Source organism: Bombina bombina, chromosome 1, assembly GCF_027579735.1.
Source record: "Bombina bombina isolate aBomBom1 chromosome 1, aBomBom1.pri, whole genome shotgun sequence".
Classification (NCBI taxonomy): Eukaryota; Metazoa; Chordata; class Amphibia; order Anura; family Bombinatoridae; genus Bombina; species Bombina bombina.
In genome coordinates, this window is record NC_069499.1 from 1440951356 (window position 1) to 1440977238 (window position 25883).

Here is a 25883-nt window from a genome sequence, read left to right on the forward strand (position 1 = left end):
ATACCATATTAATCAGTCTAAATCGGAAGTACTATGGCTTCAAAAAAATCATAAATCAGAAATAAAAATATTTAAAGAAGTAACCAAATATATGACATATCTGGGGATTAAAATATCTAATGATCCCACAGAATGGTACGCCCTGAATATTGGTAATGGTATTAGACAATTTTGTGAAACCCTCAAAAGGTGGAGTTCCCTCCTACTTTCTATCTCTGGTAAAATAAATTTACTTAAGATGATAGCACTCCCAAGGTTATTGTATCTCTTTCAGAATATACCTCTCTTGATTAAGAAACACGAGATTAGGATAACTAATCAAGCAATTAAAGAATATTTATGGACGAATAGAAGGCCAAGACTCAGTTATCAAAAATTAGTACTTAAAAAGGAACATCTGGGCCTCGGCCTCCCTAATTTAGTAATATACAATCTTGCAGCAGTAACAAAGATTGCGCTAGATTGGCTCTTGGAGAGTAAACATTTTACCTTGCCAGAGATAGAAAGCGGCTTGGTAAACCCTTTCTATTTAAAAAATATTCTCCACCTAGAGGTTAAAAACCTTCCACTTTATGTTAAAAGAGTCGATTTTTACAGGGATACGGTCATAGCATGGCACAGAACATGTAAATATACATCCCTATGCAACACGTTATTTATCTATTAAAGGAAATTTAGAATTTAAACAGGGTCTATCTTCTAAAATATTTTCAGTATGGCAAGAAAAGGGATTATCTAATGTTTTTCAACTAACAAAAAATAATCAAGGTACAACTCAGGTCGAAGATTTTGAAACAATTAAAAACAAATATCTCCTTTCAGAGAAACATTTCTTCTCCTATCTACAAATTAGGCACTATTGCTTGAAACTAATACAAATACAAGGGAATAATTGGGATCTCTTGCCACTAGTCCCAGTAATAAATCTCATTAAAAATGGCAAATATTCTATATCATTGTTATATAATCTATTAAATAATATCAATTACAAACAACATATTGAAACTAGAGCTGCAAAGTGGAGAGAATTGTTCCCGAAATTCACCACGCAAATAATATTAAAAAGTGTGCAGAGAGTGGAGGAGGCATCATTAGCTATCCCTATGCGTGAACAGCATGTAAAATTAATGTGGATAGTGTATATTACACCTGAGAAGATTGCCAAATGGGGTGGTACGGGGGAAGGAACGATCTGTGTTAAATGCAAACAACCAAAGACAAACTTGATACATAATTTTTGGCACTGTCCTAAGATACAAAGATTTTGGGGAAAGATAAATTATTGGCTAAGCAAAGTATATCAAAATCAAAATCTTTTACAACCAGAACAGATTTTTTTCTTCCATTATAAAAAAGAACATCTGCAAAACAGGAAATTTATAATGATGGTAATTTTGATAGCAAGGAACCTTATATTGAAAGGATGGAAGAATGTCAAACCACCCTCCTTTGATAATCTTGGGGAAGCTATTCACCACCAATTTTTTATAGAATTACAAGATACTCTAAATTTCACTGACACTAACATAACACGCTTTTTTAACAAATGGGAGAGCTGGATTAAAACTAGGGAAACTGAAGAACAGAAGAAAATAATTAGTAACTTCAGTCTATATGGAAAACTGCAGGTTGAGAGGGGAATGGCTCTTTGAAGGGGCCGACTCGACTAGGCTACAGGTTGGGGGGAGGGGAGGAGAGGAAGGCCCCTTTATTTTTTTTTTATTTTTTTTTCTCTTTCTTTTTTTTTTTTTAAATAAGGGGGAAAGATAGATATCTCTTTTTTGCTTTCTGTGGTTGAAAAGGAGAAAAGACAGAAGATATGTTAGATTTTTATGTCTTTCTGGTATTAGGGAAGGGAAAATGTTATCTCTTCTCTTACTATTTTAAATGGAATGTTTCAATAATATGTATTTTTCTGCTCTCTCTTATTTAGTTTATTTAACAAAATGGTTAAAATAGAGTAAATATATATTTTACTAAATATTAGTTGAAACAAAAGGTATAGATCATGAAAATGATACTCTATTATTCTGTTAAAAATCTGGAAAGATTGATTGTTTAAAGTTTGTATTTGATGTATGAAAACAATAAATCTTTTGAAAAAAAAAGAAAGAAAAAAAAAAAAAGAAAAAGTATGCTCTGGAAGCGGGTATAAAGTTTATGTAATATGTATCTGGAAGCACTTTTCTTTTTATGCCAAGTTATATATAGATTGTGGCGAGATATCAAAGTGGACTGTTTGCAGCTAGTTACAGTCGTCAAATCTTGAGCCATGTCCTAAGGCTCTGTAGGATAATATCTAATCCAAACTGACAATGACCCCCACGGACCAACCTCTCACTGCTTATCCCCTGTGCAGCCCCTATGTAAATGCCAGCATGCAGATAATCAAGAGACACCGCTGCAGGCCCTTCTTAAACTTGAGTCCAGTAACTGGTGCTGCAGGGTATGTATGGGTTCCCAGCTCCCCCTTACCCACCAGGGTATGTGCACAAGTGTCAATCTGTGTATTGTGTGAGCCCGGGTATCCTCTGAGGGGCCTGCGCTGTTAAAGTGTGAGGGGGGGTTGGAGCTGGTTGTTCTGTACTTTACCGTTTCTGTTGTCTTGCAGGGGAGTCCTAGATGAAGAACCTACAGCTGGTTCCCGGGTGCCTCATGAGCCGTGAGTCCTGCTTGGAGCAGGTGATAGTGTTGTGAAGAGCCAACAGTCGCACCAGCGACTAGCCAAGATAGTGTTGGCGCATTCACGCCCTTTTCTCTTTGCCGGTTGCTCAGTGCACCCAAGAAGGCGCACTGATGTTACTGGGAGCCTGGAGAGTGGATGTCGTTGCTGCCCAAGTCACCTCTGTGTCGTCGGCGATCTGCACCAATGTGGTGTGTCCGGAAGAACAATCTCCATTTCGCCCTGCATGTAGAGCAAGGTGGAGGTGAGTTGCCGCATGGGAGTGGGGCAGCTGTCAACTGCTGTCTTGCGGACTCTTTGGTTCACAGTCACCAAACTCACTAGCCCTATGCTGTGTGCAGTTAATATCCTCTGTTCACTCCAATATGGCGACGGGCCAAAGGAGTGTGATTTCACACATTCTTCTGTTAGCGTCCTTCCGTGGGGGAGAGATGTGATTCTCCTGCTGGGTAGGTGTCCAGACACAATCCTGTCAAGGACTCAGGCGCTTAGGCTAACTATGGCTCTCAAATTAAAGTATAAAACTTCAAAAGTTCCACGGAGCTCTTTTTTTTTAGGATCTTTTTCTTTTATCCCCATTGAGTTGTATAGAGAATGCGAATATGCCCTTTTGTTGTCACGATGGGTGTTTTTTTATGAGCGTTTTCTTTTTCCTCCCCCATTGATTTGTATGGGAAATACGAATATGGGCTTTTTTTTTTCTCATGATGGGTGTTAGGTTTTTTCCCATTTTTTCAACCCATATATTTAGATGGGGGAATACATGCACACTAATGTGAGCTTCTAACTTATAAATTATTCGCTAGTCGGATTATCGCTAGCGCTAAGTAATATTATATTGAACTTGTAATACGAAGACCGCAAAGTCTTTACTGCTAGTGGCGTCTTTGCTAGCGAAAAATTAAACACATACCACTCCACTTGTAATTTTGCCCTGAAAGGGACACTGAACCCAATTTTTTTCTTTTGTGATTCAGATAGAGCATGCAATTTTAAGCAATTTTCTAATTTACTCCTATTATTTTTCTTTATTCTCTTGGTATCTTTATTTTAAAAGAATGTAAGTTTAGATGCAGGTCCATTTTTGGTGAACAACCTGGGTTGTTCTTGCTGATTGATGGATAAATTCACCCACCATTTAACAAGTGCTGTCCAGTCCAATTTACTGGCTCCTTAGCTTAGATGTCTTCTTTTTCAAATAAAGATAGCAAGAGGACGAAGAAAAATTCATAATAGGAGTAAATTAGAAATAGAAAAACAGGAAACCTGAGCACTCAAAGAGGTAAAAATTTAAATCTTTAATGTGACAAAGTTAAAAGTCGCATAGGTTATGCGTTAAACATACAGGGGTCTAGGATGATGACAATCCTGACGCGTTTTGTGCCCCTATCAGCGCTTAATCATAGGATGATTTACTCACAATCCAGCTCTCACCTTTAAGGAGGGAACAGCCAAAATCAGGCACCAGATCCGGTTAACCAATCGACAACCCCCCTCAAAGGAAAAGGTTTGTATTGGGAGTTAAGCAACTTAAAAGCATTAATTATAATAAAAACTATTAGATCAAAAATCCTAGAATAACTGTTCAATTGAATATGACTGCCTGGAGTAGGATATATATATAAAAAAATGCTTTTAAATATACAAAAAAACAGCATTTTAAAAATATGTATATAAATCACAGATATTTGTGCATAATATAGTACTGGAACGGTGGGGCACTAAACTAACAAAATATTACTTCTAATTGCAAAAAAAAAAAAAAAAATCACTAAAAAGTAATGTTAATACTAAAAATAAACATAAACATGAACTGAAGAGAAATAATAAACTAATTTGTGAAATAAGAAATATCCCACTCTAGGTTCATACCTTTGGGATGTCTGGTATCCAATTTAAGGATCCAGAATAGTTCTCTCTTAGTTAAAGATTTATGTCTGTCTCCCCCCCTAGGGTGTCTTTTGACTATCTCTATGATCTGAGCCCCAAAGTTAGGAACACTTGTAAGGTGCAGATCATTGAAATGTTTGGCTAAAGCAGAGTCCTTATTGAAATTTTTAACATCCCTGTTGTGATCCCTGACCCTTTACCGGAATTCACAAGAGGTTTGGCCAACATACTGTATATGACAGTGGTTGCATGTAATGAGATATATGATCTGGATCTACATGTTGCATGAAAATTAATGTCAAACAATTTGTTAGTAAGTGAGGATTTGAAATTAGTGCCCAATATTACAGTTTGACAAGCTATACAATTGAAATTGTTACACTTAAAGTTTCCTTTTTTATGTAACCAAGTCCTAGTATTTGTATTCTTATTAGCAACAACCATACTTGGTGATAGTTTTGAACCTAAGGTTTCAGGTTTACGTGAAACAAATCTACATTTGCTAACAAAAGGAGCTAGGGAGCTATCACTATTCAGAAGTTTTCAAATGCTTCCTTAATATGGCAATTACCTTATTATAGTTTAATGAATATGGAATACTGAAAACAATTGAATATTCTGTGAATGATTTGTTTTGATTCCATTTTTCTATTTGTGACCGTCTCTTGCTTCTTTCTGGGCAGAGTCAAGCAGGGATTTATTATAACCTTGTTGAAGGAGTCTGGTACACACATGGCCTCTCTATCCTATTACTGTATATTAGTACACACATGACATTTCTATCCTATTACTGTATATTAGTACGCACAGCCTCTCTAACCTATTTCTATATATTAGTACACACAGCCTCTGTAACCTATTACTATATATATTAGTATGCACAATCTCTAGCCTATCACTATATAAAAAAAACTCACTGCCACTATATCTTATAACCGTTTATTAGTACACATGGTATCTATCAGATCACAGTAAATTTGTACACACGGCCTCTATTACTATTATTACTCAGGCTTCTATCCTATTACTATATATAAGAAAACACAGCCTCTCTCGTAACTAATCGTAACTCTGCGATATTATCATTGAGTAAAATAAAAAATTTAGCAATAATAAAATTTTCACACAGCATCTCTCTTATATTACTAAAGATTATCTTGCACCGCATCTCTGTCTTATTATTGAATGTTTGTACCAAGGCCTCAGTATTCTGTAATTGTACATATTTACACATGCCCCAGTATCTTATTCCTGTATATTAGCACACACTGCTGCTCAGATTGATCACAATACACACTATCACTAGTTGTGTTTCTTCTAAATCTGAGGAATTGACTCTTGGGGATAGATTTTAAGAGATGTGATGGATGAGCTGATTGAGCATGCAGTACGGTGTTACCGGCTGTCAGTTTTCGATAAGTACTAGACATTATTGTGCCAGTATCAATTACACTAACAAGAGTGAGGTCCAGAAAGTTTACCTTTACTTGGTCAATTTCCCCAGTGAATCGTAACTCCGCGATATTATCATTGAGAAAAATAAAAAAAATTAGCAATAATAAAATTTTCACAATTAACAGTATCAATGAAAAATATCATATTATCGATGAAACGATTATAAAGAATTGTACTGGTAGAAAAAAGATAACTGTCTGAATAAATGTAATGGAGTTCCCACCAACTCACAAATAAATTTGCATAAGGGGGAACTCCAAACATTCGCAAAGGAACAACTTTTCTTCCTGGGAAAACAAAGTATCCCTGTCTAAGAACCACCTAACTGCTCTAATGCCCAAATGATGAGGAATGCTTGAGTAGAGGGACTCATTATCTACAACAACCCAACAATTAGAGTTTTTACACTTTATATGCTTTAAATTCTCCAAGAGATGACCAGAATCCTTAAGATAACTGTATAAACTGGTAACCAATTATAATGCTCGTGGAATACTCCTCTATCAGACCGAACTCGGAGAGGAGAGCGGGACTCACCACAGGCAGGACAGCACAAGGCAAATTACGAGAATGGCAAGGCAGGCAGGATTCGGCAACAGTAAAAAAGTCCAAGGACAAACCACTAGAATGGTCAGGCATGCAGGATTTGGCAACAATAAATCAGTCCAGCAATTCAGGGTTTAAACAGGTAGCGTAGTGAGACAGGCAGAGATCAGCAACAATAAATCAGTCCAGAAATGCAGGGGTTAACCAGGTAGTGTAGTGAGACAGGCAGGGTTCAGCAACAATATATCAGACAGTAATGCAGGGGTTAACCAGGTAGCGTAGTGAGACAGGCAGGGTTCAGCAATAATATATCAATCAGTAATGCAGGTGTTAACCAGGTAGCGTAGTGAGACAGGCAGGGTTTGGCAACAATATATCAGACAGTAATGCAGGGGTTAACCAGGTAGCGTAGTGAGACAAGCAGGGTTCAGCAACTATATAACGGTCCAGCAAACGATCTATCACTCCCAGGAGTACACGAAGTAGCACCTATACTTGGGCAGTAACAGATCGTTTGCTGCCCATTAAAGTAAGCAGAGGATTGGTGCCAAAGGACTGACAAGCATCAGGAGAGTGCGGCGATGACGCCAGCACCACACGCATCCAGAGCTGACACAGCCCTAGGCAATGAGCAAGAGGGAGACGCCGTGCCCCTAGCAACGGCGCAGCGTGACATAGCCACCTCCTCAAGGGTTCCCTCCAGGAAACAGAGTCAACTTCAAATGGTGAGCAGCATGGAATCTGGAAACCAAAGATGGAGCATGCACATCATGGGCAGGAACCCAGGAACGATCTGCCATGGAGTAACCCTTCCAATGTATCAGATATTGCAGTTGTCTGCGCCTGTATCTGGAGTCCAGAATTTTAGCTACTTCATATTCAGGGTCACCACGAACCAAGAGCAGAGGAGGAAGAGCTCGGATCCAGGTATACCTGTTCTTGATGTACGGTTTGAGTAGTGAGATGTGGAAGACTAGATGTATGCATAGAGTTTTTGGCAAGGCCACTTTGTATGCAACAGGAGACAGTCTTTTCAGGACCTTGTAAGGGCCGATAAACCTAGACCCCAATTTGTGACCAGGTTGACGTAGACGAATGTGTCGAGTGGAGATCCAAACACGTTCACCCACTGGGATGGCACGTACAGAAGCCCTATGACGATCAGCAAACTTCTTATATCTAGAGACAGCTGAACACAGCTGAGAGCGAATACATTGCCAATGTGTGGTGAGTTCAGTGATGTGTCGGTCTGTGGCAGGGACACCAGTGGATTGAGCTGAAAGAGGGAAGACACGAGGTTGATACCCTGCTGCAGCTTGAAATGGAGAACATCGAAGGGAAGAGTGCCAATGAGTGTTTCTTGCCAGCTCAGCTAGTGGTAGCAATTCAGACCAGTTGGTATGGCGAGCGTTGACAAAGGCTCTAAGGTAGGTTTCAAGATCCTGGTTTGTTCTCTCATTTAGTCCATTGATCTGAGGATGGTAGCCAGACAACAGGGAAACAGCGGTTCCAATCAACTTACAAAAGGCTCTCCAGAAGGCAGAGATGAACTGTGGACCTCTGTCGGAAACAATATTCACAGGAATGCCATGAAGTCGCACCACATGCAAGAGAAAAAGGGACAAAAATTCCTGAGCAGAAGGTAGTTTGGTTAAGGGTACGAAGTGAGCCAGTCTTGAAAAGCGGTCCACTACAACCCAGATAACTGTTTGGTGGTTGGAAGAAGGAAGGTCCACAATGAAGTCCATTGTAATGTGTGTCCAGGGTCGTTTGGGAATGGACAATGGTTGGAGCAACCAGGAGGCAAGGATTGGGAAGTCTTGTTGCCCGCACAAATTGTGCAGGCTTTTACATAATCCTGAGCGTCAGATTTCATATTAGGCCACCATACATGTTGGGAAAGATGCTTGAAAGTCTTAGTCGAACCAGGATGTCCTGAGAGTTTGCTATCATGAGCCCAGGCTAGCACAGGGATGCGTAGTTTCAGAGGTACAAAGAGGATATCGGAGGCCATGGGGGCACCAGGAGGTTTGCTAGACTGAGAACGTTGCAATCTTTGCAGAAGGGTGGTATTGAGTTGAGCAACCACACAGGATGGGGGTATAATGTGTTCGATAGGAGCTGCTGAGGAATCATTTGAGTGAGGGAACTGACGGGAAAAGGCATCCGCCTTCTTGTTCTTGGTCCCAGGAAGATAAGAGACCACAAAGTTAAAGCAGGAAAAGAATAAGGCCCACCTGACCTGTCGAGGATTGAGTCGATGAGCAGTTTCTAGGTAAGCCAGTCTTGTGGTCGGTGAGGATATGAATAGGATTGACGGTGCCCTCTAACCAGTGACACCATTTAGTCAAGGCCATCTTAATGGCTAAGAGTTCATGATTACCCACATCGTAGTTCCTCTCAGCAGGAGTAAAACATTTAGAGCAAAAGACTACAGGCTGTGACTTGGAAGTCAAAGGGTCCCTTTGGGTAAGAACTGCTCCAGTACCTTTCTCAGAGGCATCAACTTCTAAAGTGAAATGTAGGTCAGGAACAGGATGACTTAGCACAGGAGCTGAACAAAAAGTCTTTTTCAGACAAGAAAAGGCATTTATGGCCTCAGGAGGCCAATGTTTACAGTCTTTGTTCCATTTTGTCAATTCAGTGAGAGGAGCTACTGTTTGAGAAACTTGCGGTAATAATTGGAGAACCCCAAGAACCTCTGCAATTCCTTTAAAGAGGTAGGTTGAGGCCATTCTAGTACTGAGGTGAGTTTAGAAGGATCCATGGCAAACCTTCCTTCGAGATGACATATACAAGGAATTGTATCTGGACTTGATCAAACTCAAATTTTTCTAGCTTGGCTACCAAAGAATTATCTCTGACAAGAAAAAGAACCTGTCTCACGTGCCTGTAATGCTCCTCTAAAGTGGAAGAGAAAACAAGGATATCATCTAGATAAACTATGACAGTGTGGTTGAGGAGGTCATGGAAGACGTCGTTGACAAATGCCTGGAAGACTGCAGGGGCATTACACAGCCCAAAGGGCATTACAAGGTATTTGTAATGCCCCGATCTTGTGTTAAAGGCAGTGCTCCATTCGTGACCTGGAGAGATGTGAATCAAATTGTATGCCCCATGTAAGTCCAATTTAGTGAAAAAGCGAGCATCCTGGAGTGAGTCATACAGTTCAGTGATCAAAGGTATGGGATAGCAATTCATGATGGTTATGTTTTTCAAGGCCCTGTAGTCAATGCAGGGTCTGAGCCCACCATCCTTCTTACTTGGTAAAAAGATGCCAGCCCCAACAGGAGAGGAAGAAGGGCAAATGAAACCTTTAGCTAGGTTCTGTTGGATGTACTCCTCCATGGATTTGGTTTCAGCCTTGGAGAGTGGATATGTCCTGACTTTAGGAAGTGGGGCTCCGGGAAGAAGGTCAATCTTGCAGTCATAGGGACGGTGGGGTGGCAGTATGTCGGCTGCTTTTTCTCAAACACATCTGCAAAGTCTGCATAAACCAAAGGAAGGATAGAAGGAGTCCATCCATGCTGGATATGGGAATGCAGAGCAGAGGAGTGACTTTAGCATGGCAGGAGTGAAAACAGGAGGCACCCCAAGAAGCCAGTTGTCCTTCAGCCCAGTTGAAATGTGGATTATGTAAGCGAAGCCAAGGAAGACCAAGGATGACAGGCTTAGCTGGGGAATGAATGACCTTGAACTGGAGCTGTTCGGTATGAAGAACACCCATGGTCAGGGGTGCTGACTCAAATCAAGCCTGAACCAAGGGGGGTGCCATCCAGAGTAGTTATCTTGAGACAATGTATTTTCTGTGGAAGAGGTAGACCAGCTTGAATCATAAAATGGTGATCCAGGAAGTTTCCAGCTGCCCCGGAATCAATGATGGTCTGAGTGTGGACATTTTTCTGAAGGAAGATAAGGGTAACAGGTACCAGTATCCGAGAGTAGTGAGCGGATTTGGTAGCAATCATGCTTATAGCTACCCCTGTGTAGCTATACTGAGGTAACTGGAGCTGCTGAAGGCATAGAGGATGCTGCCGGAACCGGATGAACAGGGGGACGGGAAGGGAGGACCCTCCTTGTTCTGTCTCTCTTGGCTTGTCTCTCCTGAAAGTGAGAGTCCAGACTGATACAAAGTGCTATAAAGTCATCCAAAAAAAAAGGAATATCACGATAGGTGAGTTCATATTTGATGCGTTCATGCAGACCCCTCCTAAAGGCTGCCTTGAGAGCACTGCCATCCCAAGTGGTTTCAAGTGCCAAGGTGCAAAACTCAATGGCAAACTGCACTACAGTTCTGTTGCCCTGGCGGAGATCCAGGAGAGAATATTCCGCAGCAGAGGTACAGCCAGAAGTCCCAAACACAGAAGATAAAGCAGAAATGAAATCATCAGGATGATGCAGGAGTGGAGCATTCTGTTCCAGAAGAGGAGAGACCCAGGCTAGGGCCTTGTCTTTTAGCAAGGAAATGATAAAGGTGACCCTTGACTGGTGAGACTGAAAGGTGTGGGGATCACACATTGGTTAAGAACACCCCTGAAATCCGTAGTACCTTCATACTTGTCAGGCAAAGTTATCTGGGGTATACTTCCAGAAGCAGAGGGAGAAACCACAGTATTAGGAGTAGGGACTGGCAGTGAAACAACAGGAGCAATACTCCTCAATGTGACTAGTAAGGAGAGGTGAGCGGTAATAGCCTCCAGCTTGGAATCAATATTCTGCAATTGTGTAGTATGGGTTCCCAACATCTGTCTTTGGAGATAAACAGCTCGTGCCACCTCATCTTGCTCCATGGCCCAAGTATAATGTAATGCTCATGGGATACTCCTCTATCAGGCCAGTAGTCTTGTTATCCCGGCGTTGAGCCGGAAAGATAGGGAATATCCCAGAGCAGAGAATATTAGACAAGTGAGGAGAGCGGCACTTGCCACAGGCAGGACAGCACAAGGCAAATTACGAGAATGGTCAGTCAGGCAGGATTCAGCAACAGTAAAACATTCCAAGGACAAACCACTAGAATGGTCAGGCAGGCAGGGTTTGGCAACAATAAATTAGTCCAGCAATTCAGGGGTTAACCAGGTAGCGTAGTGAGACAGGCAGGGTTCGGCAACAATATATCAGACAGTAATGCGGGAGTTAACCAGGTAGCGTAGTGAGACAGACAGGGTTCAGCCTGAGACAGGCAGGGTTATATAACGGTCCAGCAAACAATCTATAACTCCCAGGAGTACACGAAGTAGCACCTATACTTGGGCAGTGACAGATCGTTTGCTGCCCGTTTAAGTAAGCAGAGGATTAGCGCCACAAGACCGGCCGGCATCAGGAGCGTGCGGCGATGATGTCAGCGCTGCATGCATCCAGAGCCAACACAGCCCTAGGCAATGAGCAAAAGGGAGATGCTGCGCCCCTAGCAACGGTGCAGCGTGACACCAATGGCTGGATAATAGAGTCCATCCACTCGGAGACAGGCTCCAAAACGGAGCCTATGCCGAGATTATGGGTCTACCTGGAGGGAATGTCATATTTTTGTGGATTTTGGGAACGTGGTGGAAGATAGGAATGACTGGAGATATGGGAATCAATAATTATGCATCCCTTTTGTTAAAAATGCCTAATGCTATTCCATCTTCCAACACATTAGCCAAATTGTCCCTAAACTTAGTTGTGGGATCAAAAGGTAGGGTACGATAAATGGTGTTGTCTGATAATTGGCTCTCCACTTCTGCAACATAATCTGCCTTATTAAGGAGTACGATAGAGCCTCCTTTGTCTGAATTTCTTATGACAAGATTGTCATTTTCTTTCAATTGAGTTAATGCAGAGAACTCCTTATGGGATAGATTGCTCTTTGTTTGAACATGTGGATTTTTTTGTTCTATTTCTGCTGATAATTTTATTAAATCCCTCTCAACACTGCTCTGAAAGGCATTAATATAAGGCCCCCTAACTTGAATGGTGTAAAAATCCTTATTCTTTATTTTAAGAGGAGTGATGGTTTGAGTTCCGAGACCATTGTGTGGGTCCCCACTACTTGAAAGATCCCTCATCACCTCCGAAACACAAAAGTCCTTAAAGTATCTAAGGTTCTCCTCAGTGACTATTTGACCAGTCTCATGACCAGCAATTAGTAGCTATAATTGATTGTGGATGGGGGATAGATGATGGGTCCGAATCAAAAAACTTTTTAAGCGTGAGCTTGCGGACAAATTTGTTTACATCTATGATGGTTTCAAAAAAGAACTTGTTGGAAGGAGCAAAACCTAAGCCTCTTGATAGGAGTGAAATCTCTTCCTTGGTTAAGTTGTAATCAGAAAAAATAATGATGCTTATTTCTTGGTCCTCCTGTAGTTTATTTTTTCCCTTTAGGACCTTCTCGTCCGGTGCCTAAAGGGACATATAAAGGGACACTTTGCTTAGACGTAGTGATAGTAATGGCTTGTTCTACTCCTGAATCCTCTGCAGAAAACTGTGCTGCAGAACCACTCTCAATGTCCGAAGACACTTGTGAGGTGGCTTCAGGATCAGAGGACTCAACATCAGTGGATGAAAAGGAAGCTTTCATTTTTTTGGGGCCTTTTAGTTCTTTAAAATTGACTTAGGATTTTGCTTATTTTCTTTATCTGAGCCATTAAAGCGCCTGTATCTCCTATCCCCATACTGGGGCCAGAGATAAATTCTTTTATTCTCATAGTCCTTTCTATCCCTGTTGAATTTGTTCTTCTTGAACTCTGCCAATTCTGTATCTAATTTCTTAATGTGTGCCTTCATTTGTGGCATATGTATCATTACCCTTCAGAGATTTTAATGATAATTTGTCAACATAGATTTAACTTTTGAATTTTTCCATCCTTCTTTGTTTGTCCTTGACCAGTATATTCATTAGTGTTATGAAACAATTGGATAGTGCATCATTCACCCACCATTTAAAAAGTGCTATCCAGTGTACTGAACCAAAAATTGTCTGGCTCCTTAGCTTAGATGCCTTCTTTTTCAAATAAAGATAGCAGGAGAACAAAGAAAAATTCATAATAGGAGTAAATTAGAAAGTTGCTTAAAATTGCATGCTCTATCTGAATCGGGAAAGAAAAAAAATGTGGGTTCAGTGTCCCTTTAATTATTAAATATCATCTAACACTAGCTAGACTAAGTAAATGGAACAATAATGTTCTTATTCTTTGTCTTTGATGTAGTCAACCTGGAGCTGATCTATCTCATATAATGGGACTGTCCAAAACATTATTGGTTATCAAGATTTTTTTAAATACTCATTAACTTGACAAAAACACACATTGTTTTTCTTTGCGAAGATATATGTAGAGAGGCTGTTGAGAGATTTATCAACTCAGTGATTCCCTGTGCCAGAGATCTGATTTTCTTGCTTTGGAAGAGGAGGAAGGAACCAAGTATCCATGAGTTTATTAAAAGGGCATAAAATCAAGTTATCGTAGAAAAGCTGGACATGTTGTACCTAACCCTATCCATATAACTCTTATTTATAATTCCTTTCTTCCTTTTTTGGAGATTTAGATTAAAAGGGATATGGTTAATGATTCATAGAATAAACTTCCATTTGAGGTGGTAAACACAAAGACTGTAAAGGAATTTAAAAATGTCTGGGACATGCATAAGGCTATCCTAAGGAAAAAGTAACATGTAATATGGGTAGACTTGATGGGACTTTTTGGTTCTTATCTACTGTCAAATTCTATGTTTCTATGTTAAAACAAAGTAGGTTAAGGGGGGTGTTAATTTTTTCTCCTCTTTTTCCTTTCCTTTTTTAGTTTAGAGGAAATGTTTTCTCTAGGTTACCTTGTTAAATGCTATAAAAAATGACTGAAGGTCAATTGAGAATTAAAGTGATGATAAACCCTAGTATTTTTTTAAATGCTAGGATTTACCAGTGGAGCAAATAAAGGGGAATTTTAGTTCTTTTATTTGTCTGCAGCGTGCGCCTCAGGCCGCCTGCAAACGAATGATATTTTTTCAATGATGTGATGTTTACACCTTAGCCAATAGCCATGCGGACCAATTGGCATTAAGCTAGCACGCTATTGGCTAAAATCCCCTCAGTGATAAAATAGCGGTCTGCTGTGGGCGGCCCAGAAAGCACTGCGGACAAATAAAGAAACTTTCAGCATGAAGTATTTTATATTGAGATACACACATGTACATCTCTAAAGATGTATATGCATGTATATATACAGTATATGTCTATATATGTGTACATATATAATTTTATGTGTATTTATGTATTTACAGACATATATACACATATAAACACATAAATACATATGCACACACATAAAACATATGTAGAAGTTTCATATTGGAGCCCTTTGCAGTTAAATAGAAAACATGAAAAAACATTTATGAAATTTTCATTTTTAATAAAGGTTTTAACTATTTATTTACTGTTAATATTTCACATTATAACACATTTCACAGTGTTCTGTCCATAGCAGAATATGTTCATATGTTCTATGTATTTATAAATAAATAAATATATATATATATATATATATATATATATATATATATATATATATATATATATATATATATATATATATATACATACATTGTACTGAAATCCCATCATATAGTAGAAATATTTATATATAAATAGAACATATTCTTATTCTTCTTTGTTCAACCTTGACTTCTAAGGGGGAATACATGAACGCGCACGTGATATTCTAAGTTCATCTTTTTGTGCTCATCGGGTTAGCGTGCAAGCTAAAACCGTTTACTTTAACCCCTTTACTACCGGGTCTTCCAGACAAAAACTTGCCCAAAATACCAGAGCATTTTTAGCATTTTTGCTATAACTCCATTTAAACAGAAATAGAGTCTTGTTTTTTTTTATTTACTTATCAAATCTATATATATATATTTTAAGAAGACAACCCAAGGTATTGATCTAGGCCCATTTTGATATATTTCATGCCACCATTTCACCTCCAAATGCCATCAAATACAAAAATTTTTTACTTTTTTCACAAACTTTGGGTTTCTCACAGAAATTATTTACATACTGCTTGTGCAATCATGGCACATATGTTTGTAAAAGTTTCTCTGGGATCCCCTTTGTTCAGAAATAGCAGACATATATGGCTTTGCCATTGATTTTTGGTACTTAGAAGGCCGCTAATTGAAGCTGCGCACCACACTTCTATCATTCCCAACAGTGAAGGGGCTAATTATGTAGCTTAAGAGGTTAATGTTAGCTTTAGTGTAGAGATTAGCCTCCTACCTGACACTCCCCCCCCCTTGATTCCCTACCAAACAGCTCTCATCCCTCGCCCACTGGTAACCCCCATCTTAGGTACTGGCAGACAGTCTGCCAGTATTAAAAAATAAGGCTTATTATTTTTTTTATTTTTTTTAATACATTTCTCCAGTGTAAGATCCCCCTTACCCCCAACTTCTATCTCCCCCTCTAACTGTTAGGCACCATCTTACGTTCTGGCAGCTGTCTGCCAGTACCTATTAAACAGTTTTTTTTGTTTGTTTTTTTTATTATATTTTCTGTATCGTCCCCCCCACCAGCAATATATATTTAGGGGGCCCCCACACCCCCAGATCACCCTTTTCTGTAGTGTAACCTCCCCATCCCTCCCTGTCCCATTTTTTTTCCGTAGCATAGAGCCCCTCCCACTTCCTCCCTCCCGCCACCCCTGCTGGGCCACCCACCCATCTGCCACCTTCACCTCTCGCCGGCACCAGCAATGATTGTTACAGACGGTGACACACACAGTGTCACCGTCTGTAACAATAAGGCATCTGCCGTCATATGAAGCCGGAGAATCGATCGTGCTCCAGCTCCATATGAGGTTGATGCCTGAAGCTTCAGGAGACCAGCGCTACGGAATTTGGCGGCGCTATACAAATAAATGATAATAATAATAATAATCTCGGCTGTAACTTAACAGCCGAGGGTGCTGGAGCCTCCTGAAGCAACGGAGTATATACACTGTACGTCCTGCAGTACGATAAGCAAAGTACTGCAGGATGTATATATACGTTGTATTGGGGGAAGGGGTTAAACTCATAATATGAGCGCAACCCGACACGTGCAAAAAGCTTACTTCTAACACAGTTAATGCTCAAGCAGGAGTGTTAAATAGCGCTTAACTGGTAATCTGGTCCTTTATAATTTCATGTTTAGCTGCAATCGATCATTAGAAAAGACAAATTTTGGATTACACAAGAAAGCTTTTCAATAAAAATTGAAAGCTTAAAATTTAAAGAAACATTTATGTTACTTATCATTTTGTGTTGTTGTAAACACTATGAAAAGGCTGAGATGGATTAAAATAATCAAACTACAAAATATATTTTAAAAATATTGAAAGGATATGTAACACAAGGCATAAAACTTAAAAAAAATTCTATGAACGTATCAGTTTATATTATGAGCCTACAGCATGCAACACCTACTACATATATTTTAAGATAGATACAATTCCTGTAATTTATTGTATATGCCATCTTTATGTAAATAATCATTTGTAATATAATATATTAAACAATAATGTGTTCTAGTGATTGTGAGACCCAATTACAATGTCACTTAAATATTGTTCCTATACAGTAGTGTTTCCCAAACACGTTCCTCACGTAACCCCAACAGGCAATATTTTCATTATAGCTGAACTAGTGCACAGGTGAAATAATTAGTTGATGGGTGAGAGCAGGCTAGTAACCATGGTTACTGATAAGCTGATTACTTTATCTGCGCACCAGGTCAGCTATAATGAAAACATGGCTTGCTGGGGGTACGTGAAGACCGCATGTGGGAAACACTTATATACAGTATGAATGAATTCATTCTGTTTTAATTTTTTTCCAATAAAGCTAATTAATTGATATTTTCTATTCTGTAAAGCCTTATAGGAATATTTTTTCAGTGTCAAAAAATTATTAATGACACTTTTTCTTAAGAGTAATTCTTTAAATTTCTGTTTTATTTTAAGATTAGATGAAAGTCGGTCAACAAGATCACAGGGAATTAATTTATTTTACTGGGATTCTCCAATTTTCATCAGTTCAAATTATTACTGTTTATTTTAATTTTATTAACATATGCTACTTGTATCGCTGGGAACGTTGCTATCATTGTTCTTGTTATGACTCACCATTCTCTCAACATTCCAATATTTTTTTTTATTAGTACGTTTGCTAGTTTAGAAATTATGTTTGTGTCAGTCACAGTTCCAAAGCTCCTCACCAATCTCATTGGATCGGACAAGAGAATATCTTTTACTAGATACTTTATTCAGCTGTACATTTTAAATGCCCTGGGGGAAACTGAATGCTACCTACTTTCTGTCATGGCCTTTGATCAAGATTTGGTTATTTACAACCCTCTAAGATATTTAGCATTTATGAGTCGGTGTTTTGTATTGAACTGTCTATTTTGCCATGGATTTTTGGTTTCATCACTGCTGCCATTCCCACAATATTAACAGCTGCATTAGAATTCTGTGGCCATTTTTTTCTGTGGAAAGACCAGGGAAACAGCGATCCTCTAAAAGATAAATAGGAAAAACATCAGATGCTAAAACACCAGTAGGTAGATTGGTGCCTTGTCTGACATTCCTATCTACTGGTGTTTTAGCATCTGATGTTTTTCCTGATTATCTTAAATAAAGAAGTGCTTTTAGAGGATCACTGTTTCCCTGCTCTTTTTGCAGTGCAATTATTCATACAGCTTAAACCTCTGCACTTGAATCTGGAAGCCGCACTGCAATTGGAGCAAATTGAGCCCTAGCTCATACCCAATTGGATGACATGGTGAGCGTCTAAGGTCAGCTGCTTTGTACTGAAGCTAGACGGCATTGACCACGGAACAGGGGAATTGATTGTGTTTGTGTCAAACAGGAGAGTGGACCGTGATAGAGGAGACCAAAGGAGCGGTGACCCAGATCGTACACGGAGGTACAGTGACAGTATCATTCTGGTGAGAGATCCGGAGTCCTTATCTAGTTTCCTTACACTGTTCCCTATCTGCCTTGAGAAGTGTTTTATCTATCTAAAAATAGAGGGGGTACACCAACACCACCTGTGACTGGCTCATTGACACACAGCCACTTGGCTCAGCAGTACTAGCCTTGAGTGTTTCTATATATTTTTTTCTGTGACTTGTGTCCATTACAGAATCTAGCATGTTCCAATGCCTACATCAGCAATATAGTTACAAGTATCATAGCTGTGATTGCCACAGTTTTTCAATGTTTCATTATCATGGGAAACCGTTAAATATGCTGTTGAAAGCAATATCGTTTATCGACTCTTTCCAATGGCGCGTTATACCTCAATATCGGCAGCCGGACTTCGGCTGCCGAAAAGATCTTCGCGTCCCATAGAAAGTAATAGAAGCCGTTAATCGATAAATTATACCAGGTTTCCAATGAAAGCGCTAACCGTTAATACACTGTCGGAGGCTGTCGATACATTGAGACATATTACCCCCAGCTCAACTACGTGTAAAGGAGGAAAAAGAGCTTTTTTGAGGCCTGTTTCTCATTGAAATTGCAAATCCAAAAGAAATTATTAGTGTTTCAATGTACAAATAACATTATATATGCTACATTTATTGGTCCTATGTATAGGAATATTTGCACCCATGTTGTCATAGAAATATCAATATGTATGTGCATATAAAAATATATGCAAGCACCACAATTATGGAGCGACCTCCCGCACACTTTCAAACCTTCCCCATGCCTAATATTCTTTAAGAGATCCCTCTCTACATATCTCAAAACAGAATGCACCTGTCATTGTTGATTATATATTTCCTACCTGTTCTATGTTAAATTTTTGGGCATATGTATTATTATTGTTTTTTATTTTATTGTACCCATTGTATCAATGCAATGTTTTGTGTACCCAGGACATACTTGAAAACTATAGAAATCTCAATGTATCTTTCCTGGTAAAATATTATAAAAATAAATAAAATATCTACCTATTCAAAATGAAACCTTTGCCCAGTGATGCTATATATAATCTCAATACATATAGAAAAATAAGGAAATAAGTTGTTTATCATGAAGATTAATTTTTTTTTTTTATAATAATTTTTTATTGAGGGTTTTTCATAATGACAACAAAAAACTATGGCATATACATGTTTCAAAACATAGCAATGATTGTCGCAATAACAATATAACAGGCAAAAAATAAAAAATTAAATATATATAATGGATGCCAATATAAATCTGAAAACCTCATTTTGTTTTTTTATATGATAATATGGGTAGCTATTATTCCAGGCCATAATGTTAAAAAGGCACTCTGAAAGAGCACTGTAGCTACCATATAGACCCATTTTATTCTGAACTAATTTGTACTTGAACGCTTCATATTGTTAAAGTCAGGGTCATAATGTCAAAAGCATCATAAAAAGCAAGGGGGGAATTAGGAAATTGTCAGCGGGTAAGCACCGCTTATATAGGTAATATGTCTATATAACAATATGATAGCATACTTAAATTATTTGATGGAAATAGAAACAATAGCAATATAAATAGCTATGGTCAACTACTGTGGGGGGGCGAGAGACCATAGAAATGTTAATGAACATGGTCGCTTATTTATCGTTGTATAACATGTGGCATGGGAGATAGAGCGAAACTGACATGTAAAATATAACAGTGATTAAATTTAACTAAAAGCATACTATGTATGTAGCCTAAACTGCATGCGGCTATAACCTGAGTACAATACTAACTATCACATACACATGGGTTAATAGTCGTAGACTGCTAGGGAGACTGCTTGAGGCCACACTACAGACTAGTATCATGCATAGATATGATGCAATATAATATAATACAAAAGAGAAAATCTCCAATAGGAATATAAGTGTTCATAGCAAGATGGTACCAAGGATAAATATACAGATATCACGTATCATATAGGTGAGTAACAAAAGCTGGAGTTTTCCCCTAATAGGGCATTATTGTGTAAGACCTTTGTGAAATCAGGGTACATAAGAGGTTGTTGGTAGTGCCCCTAATATGAGCGCAGGTATATCTTTAGATAATGAACAACATCCACATATGTCTTGAGCTATATATATTAAATGAAGTATGTGAAGGTGAAAGCATAGACCCCTACGTATAGATCTGCAGTAGTACTAATACTTTAAATAGGCAAATTTTGCCAGGATATATATAGTGCCTGGTGTATAGGTGCCATGGGCTGGGTAGCGTGTTAATACTTAAGGTAAGTAAGTGCCTCCTACTTCACACACATATATACTGCAATACGGAGTATAGGAAGATAGATATGCTAAGTATAATAAACAATGTATACTTCATCAGCAGGTCAGCAATCAGATAGTGGTAATAGGACCAAGATCACCATTATTTTGAAAATATAAGATGCTATTATAATGGTAAGTCAGTATAGGCACAGTTTGGTTATGTATACACATAGCCTCTTAAAGAGGAGAATCTGCATTTAGAAAGCTATATAACCCTCAAAAGTGCAAACCTATAGTGAGCTAAAATAAGGGTTAGATATATAACAGTAGTTAGGATATATTTAAGTCAATCGTAGTAAGGACACTGTAAGCCGTCAAAGTTTGCCAGGGTATATATAGCCATATCTAGAGAAGGGAGTGCTATGGGTCTTGAGGGTTAAGCAATGGTTGCTCTTTTGTGCATGTTCAAATTATGAAGATTTGGTGAAAAGAAAGTTATGGAAATATATATTATTTATATTATGTCAACATTTTTCATCTCACACTTTAAATCTACTAAGAAGCCAGTATATGCTAAATGGCCTAAACCAGAGTGGTTCTAGCAGGTACAGAAAAATTAGACCCTGACACATGAAAATCAATCAATGTAGAGTACTGACAGGGAGTGAAGCCAGCAGTGAACATTAAAGCTGAAAAATAAAATCAGCACATCCCGTGTAACAAACTTCATATTAGGCAGTGTCTCACAGCTTACCAGTTCTAGCATACTTAACATTGTATATTAACTAAGAGGGCATAACATATTATTCTAGGTTAGTCCATAAGCACCAAACTGCACAGTCATTTATTTTAGATATTGTTGGTATCAGAGTTCTCCCTGCCAAGGAAGCGTTGCGCACAAGATATAAACTAAGTGTCCCAAGAGGCTTATCTATGAGACCAGACAGCCGAGGTAGTTCAAAATTTACCACTGTGAAAAGAAGCCTGGAGTCAAAGCGGATAGTTAAGGCTTCAGCTGCGTAAGATCTGTGTTCATCCCACTCCTGTCTGCATCTAATGTCTTAGGAGTAGTTCAAGTTCTAGCTGCCATGGGACTCTAAGTGGCGCGTAGATGCCGGAGTGTACTCTGCCCCTACAGATCAATTTTAGCGCCCTTTCCGATAGCCCAGAAACCCGCTGCCATGATAGTCTAACTGGCGCATAAGAGCAGCTCCGATACCGCTCCCAGGCCAAAATCAATTTCTTTTTGTTTTGGGCAGCGCTTGGTGTAGGTAACATATTAGGCTCCGGGTCGTCATCATCAAGTAGCTGTTGGAGTGGGCTGCCAGTAGTTTCCATTGGGCTCTGCTTGCACCATCCTGTAGCCGCATCTCTCCGCCTGGAAGTCACTTCCCCAGTAGAATCTGGAGCTACACTCCGAGAAGGAGGGTGTGTAGCCGGGCTTGGCGGTTTCGCAATCAATGTCCGGCGAAGTATACATATGTGCAGCCTGTTGAGGACGTGCTCCAAATTCCCCTTTAGGTCTCTGTAATGATCATCTAGGAGTTGTGTCACCTCGGACTCCCATCTATATAGGCTCTCCATTAAATTCTAGGTTATCAGCCTGTAGTGGTGTTACAGGAGGTTTGTTGAAAAGAGCATCAGCGAGCCAAGATGGCGATTTGCGCCTCTGCTGTATGCTGTGTAATGCAGTCTTCAGGGTCTTTTCTTGCCGTGCAAACGCCTGTTATGTATAGCAATACTGACTTGGCATCTGTGCTCTCTAAGTCATCTGCAAAGGTTGTAGGATAGCGTGTTTTTCAGGCAAATAGTGTCATTTTCACAAAAAGTAATCAGGAGCGCTTGCTATGTGCGACTGATCACTTCGGCAGTTGGCTCCGCCCCCCCATGAAGATGAATTTTATTATTACAGATTTACCCTCATTCAAATGTAATTTTCAATGTGAAAATCATATTTATTCAATACAAAACGATAATACATTAAAGTTATAATGTGTCATAGTACTAATATTTATAAAATATATGTAATGTCATGTCTGCTAAAGCAGATAATACATTTGCAATATTTAGACTATTAACCAAAATACATAAGTGCTTAATATTCCATACTTCAAGAGATATGAAGTATTGTCTTTAACATGGAATTATTAAAACAATTTAAAAGTGCATTGTGCATTGGTCCCAGGGAGAGTCTGTGTCTGTTCATATGATGTCAATTAAAATGTATTAATCACCTCTATATCATGGCAATCACATATATGTTGTGTATACATCAGTGCTTAAATATCATAAAGATACATTTATCTAATTATTCTAAATATTGAATAATAATCTTGACAAAAAGGAGTGCATTAGTCATGATAGGTATTAGTCATGATAGGTATATATTTCAGATATTACATTCCACATAGGACTATAAGAATGAATGCAAGGTGTTTGGCCATATCAACAGGAAGGAGTATTTACTTTTCAACTCTTCTATAACTGTATAACCCTTATTAGCTTCATCTGAAGGAGCAAACAACATATGCTTGTGGAATATAAATCATAACATTTACAAATGTCACGTTGACTAATGTTAGATAGCATATACTGTATAAATTTCAGACACGTATCCCCAAGTATTCTTAAACGGCATAATATCCTCAATAAAAAGACACATACATTTATCAACAATGTACACCTGCATATTAATTGACATCATGTGAAATAAAAATGAATAAAGCTGTTAATGTTTTGAAAATAAACAGCTATTAAAACAATTTTGAAATATATTTTCTAATTTTGATTAGAAAAATATATGCATATTTTTGAGATGGAAATCACACTTAAGAAAGTGCTTCATACAAAAAAATTAGATATTATATATCTGGAAATAATTTAAAAAGAAAAATACTTATTAATGTTTGCGGCGGGATTTGGCCTTTGGAGGAGAGGTACTTGGGATGGAAGTGTGGCGTCTTGGGCGACGCACACCAGCTGACTGGGAGGCTAAAACATGTGATTCAGGGTCCTGCAGGGAGATAACGGAGGATGCGAGTGAGGAGGGAGTTTGCGGCCTATCTGCAAGCCTCTCCACTGCCTCTGCCAGGCGGACGAGTGAGGCATTATGTATGTCCATCTGGCTCTGTAGCCTCCGGAAATCATGCTGCTGCTGGAGCCTAGTAAGTCTAAGCTCCCTGTGAATGAGCCTCAGTAGAGCATCCTGCTGGGACTGTGCGGGGATATTGGATTCCATGGGGGGCACATGTGGCTGTATAGGTGTCTCCTGCACATATTCCTGGCTCTGTGTGAGGTTGTCGTCACTCAGTCTTGGGGACTGTGTGGGTGGCTCAATATCCAATTGAGGACAGACATTGGTGGTGGGTGGTGGTGATTGTTGTTGTGGTGGTAGTGGTGGTGGCATTTGTTGTGCCATGGGAGGGTGCTGAATCTGTTGTTGAGGTGGCATATAGTACATATGCTGCGGTGGAGGATGCATCTGCTGATGCTGTGGTGGTGAAGGAGGCATCTGCTGATGCTGTGGTGATGAAGGAGGCATCTGCTGATGCTGTGGTGATGAAGGAGGCATCTGCTGATGCTGTGGTGATGAAGGAGGCATCTGCTGATGCTGTGGTGGTGGAGGATGCATCTGATAATGCTGTGGTGGTGGAGGATGCATCTGATTATGCTGTGGTGGTGGAGGATGCATCTGATAATGCTGTGGTGGTGGAGGCTGCATCTGATGATATGTCCTCCCAGATGAATATGGGGATGGGCCAGGAACATTTTCAACCTCATAGGCCAGTGGCTGTTGCTCATCTCCTTCAAGTATGCTGAGGTAGGAGTATCCAGCTTCAATAACATCCCCCTCCTCCTCCTCACTGAATTCCGGAACATCACTGGCCTCCGGTCTTGTTGAGGACTCATACTCATGTTCCGATTCTGAAAAATAAATTGTAATTATAAATTAATCTGATGAAACATCTAACATTTGAAAATCAAATATATAGATATAGATATAGTTATATATATATATATATATATATATATATATATATTATTTCTGTATAAACTTAAACATATTTAACCAGAGGTGTATATTTAAAGTTTGTGCCTCCAAGCGACTCTTTGTATTACACATAGTTCATATATATGATATAGATCGAAAGAATTTAAATCTATACCCTTGCTTGTTTGAGCAGATAGCCACTCCAGAAATCAGGATGAATATATCCACTACAACTATGTTAAGATGCAATTAAAGGGGCAATGAAGTACAAATTAAACTTTCATGATTCAGACAGAGCATGCAAATTTAGTCAACTTTTTATATTTTACTCCTATTATCATATTTTCTTCCTTCTCTTGGTATCTTTATTTGAGAAGCAAGAATGTAAAGCTTAAGAGCCAGACAATTTTTGTTTCAGAACCTGGGTTGCTGTTGCTTATTGGGTGGCTAAATGTAGCCACCAATCACGAGCGCTAGCCAGGGTTCTGAACCAAAAATGCAAAGTCTCCATAGCTTACATTCCTACTTTTTCAAATAAAGATACAAAGAGAACAAAGAAATATTGATAATAGTAGTACATTAGAAAGTTGCTTAAAATTGCTGCTCTATCTGAATCATGAAATAAAAACATTGGGTTTACTATCACTTTAAGTTAATGTGCAAATTAGACTTTGAACCATGTACATTACTTGTACTAATCCTACCTAGGTATGTTTTCCACTGATGTTTGAACACAATTGATTACTAAACATATATAATATATGAACATTCTATATTCTGTATTACACATGTGTATGATTACATTTATATTTTAAAAAACAAAGCCGATATATATTTCTGATGTTAACATATATTTGTTAGAAATAAAACATTTATTACATATGATATTTAATATTCACCTTCATGGACCTCTTCAGCTGGCACTGATGTGTCCATTGTCCCCTTACATCCTAGGACAGATTCATCTGAGATGACATTGGCCATCATCTCCTCCCATGACTTTAGGTGAATTCTCTTGCTAGGACCACCACCTGTCCCACGTGCATATTTGGACTGCTGTGCCAGCTTCACTTTGGTTTCCCTCCTGCAGTCATGATAGCGGTGTT